Source organism: Littorina saxatilis, linkage group LG7 (genome assembly GCF_037325665.1).
Source record: "Littorina saxatilis isolate snail1 linkage group LG7, US_GU_Lsax_2.0, whole genome shotgun sequence".
Taxonomy (NCBI): domain Eukaryota; kingdom Metazoa; phylum Mollusca; class Gastropoda; order Littorinimorpha; family Littorinidae; genus Littorina; species Littorina saxatilis.
In genome coordinates, this window is record NC_090251.1 from 50,552,422 (window position 1) to 50,554,921 (window position 2,500).

A 2,500-nucleotide genomic window follows, 5' to 3' on the forward strand; every position below is an offset into this window, starting at 1 on the left:
ATTATTAGAAAGTATAGAAAGTAAACTTATGAGAGAGAAAGAGAGAGAGATTGAAATTAATATTTTGCAGTTTTCTATGCTTTTATTAAAATCAATAATATGAAACTAATCTTGCGTCTTCATAAAACCAAAAGGAGTAAAATTAAACTCTAACAAACAAGTGTTTGTTTCCTTTTCACAAAGTTCTGAACAGTAACTTTAAAGCGGTTGCAACATCAAAGGTGGATAAGAATCCTTAGATGTTTTTGTTTCCTGGGCAACCCTGCATCTGCTTTTGACATGACGATCTCTTCCCTGTCTGAACTTGAACTCCACGCCACAAAACTGGCACCGAAACTCTGGCATTGGTGCATGCTTCAGCCTGTGCTGAGTTAAAGCCTTCTTCGATGGGCACACTTTGGGGCATTCATCGCACGGAAAGCTCTGTGGTTTGCTGCTGCAGGAGTGCTGTGCAAGACTGGTCCTGCTCTGGTAAGTCTTCTTACAGGCAGCACAGCTGAATGGCTTCTTCTTTTCATGGCCGTTCAAGTGAGACTCCAGCGCGACTTGACTAACCAGCGCCTTTTTACAGATGAAACACTGGAAACCCTCTTCGTGAGTAGCACTGATATGTCGCCTGAGATTTGGCAAGTGCTTGTAGGTGTTTCCCCAAGCGGTACACAGGTGAGTCTTCCCCCTGTCCTTCTTCGCAGGCTTCGCAGGCGTGCTGCTGGCTGGGGGTGGTCCTGGGTCAGCCTGGGTAGTTTCCACTTGAATCTCCTGAGATATGTCCAGGTCAATACCACTGCCGTCCATGATCCCAGAATACTCCATCTACAAACAGAACGCATCTCAAACCCTATTAGTGTTTTTGTTTTCAAATCAACATTCCTTTATGAAAGTGGTGTGTGTTTTAGCTAGGATAATGAGCGTGAAATAATTGAGAGATGTCATTGAGGCTGCATTTTTGTCTAACCCTTTTTCTGTCTAGGCGCAATAGTGCAATTCTGGCTAGTTTGTCGGCAGTATTAGTAGGAAGTATAAAAAGACACAAAACATCTCACTATTGGTCGTACATTTGGTGAAGCAGAGAACTATGTCACACGCTTTCCTTCTTTGCCACTACTAAAGCAAACGTGTGCAAGATTGTATGTTACACGCTTTGGAGCATGTACAAGAACGGATTCAAACTCGAAATAGTCCCTCCAAAAACCCCAAAATGCACACACGACTTTTATTTCTCCTGCTGTTATCGTTTCTTCTCTTTACAAATTCTTCAACGCTGAGAATACTGAAAACGGCATCCCAGACGACAGTACTGTTTCCATACGCGAATTTAGCTGCCCTTGGGTGTAATAATGTGTATACGTTTTAGTAGCAACAAGGTAGCAAGAAAGTGGGAACTAAGCAGCGCAGCGAAAAACCAGTCATAAGCGCATCCGATCCGAAAAATCAAGCTATCATAAGCGCACAGGGGGGTATTTCATAAGAGCACCCGACCACAAATCAGCGACCTGCCTTGTGTTTTGGATAGTTATTCAATAGATACGCATTTTTTTGTAAAAAGAGCAACGTGAATAAGTAGCGCTACATTTCGGGTTTTGACAACTGTAATATGGTTGCAGGATAATTAGTATTTTAGGAGTTATTACATTTTTTCTGCAGACACTCACCTCGTGCCCCGCTCTTCGTATCATACGCTCATCCGCTAAAAAGGGTTATTCTAAGATCACCCAGCATATCATAAGCCCACCCCTGATTGAAGGGCCTGGTATTGACGCACGTTGATTTAACGAATTACCTTACTTGTGGTGTGTTCCCGAATAAATTATGCCGTGTACATCTACACTAATCGCCATAAAAAAAAACCTAAACACATACATTTAGCTGTAGAACTTTGTGATGCGGCCAGTTATAGTAAAACCAAGTATACTCACGGAATAAAATAACTTAACATGTTTTAAAATTTAATATCTCAAAATCGGAAAAAGTTGCAGGAGAGCGGGGTGGTACGATCATAGAACCATCAATTCCTGAGAAGAGGAAAAAAACCGGAATGTTCTCGGTTGCTTAGTTTTTTCACAATTGGTCCTCAAAGACGCATGGTGTCATTTTGGAGTTTACTAGACTGACGCCTAAGCTTGCCGACGCTGCCGACAGCCAGTGCACGCTGTGTGTGCTGTAAACAGGTAGGCCTGCACTCTTTGACTCTCGGGGCACGTCTACCCGTACTTGAAACCTGCAAAAGGTCTGCTGCTGATCCACGAATATTGCATGAAAGTACTGCCTTTGGTTTGTCCGTTTGTTTGTGAGTGAGAACAACTCACTAAAATGTTTCTTTCTCTTTGCCCAAAACTGTCCACTCTGTCTTTCTCTTTCACCATGCCACGAACGTGTGTGAACGATAGACTCGTCGCAATAGGGATGTTGAGAGGAGGGATGACATACTGATGTTGCTAGGAGATTCAGAGTGACCAGGCAATCAGTTGCCTTGTGGCGAAGAAGGTACCAGCAAAACAAC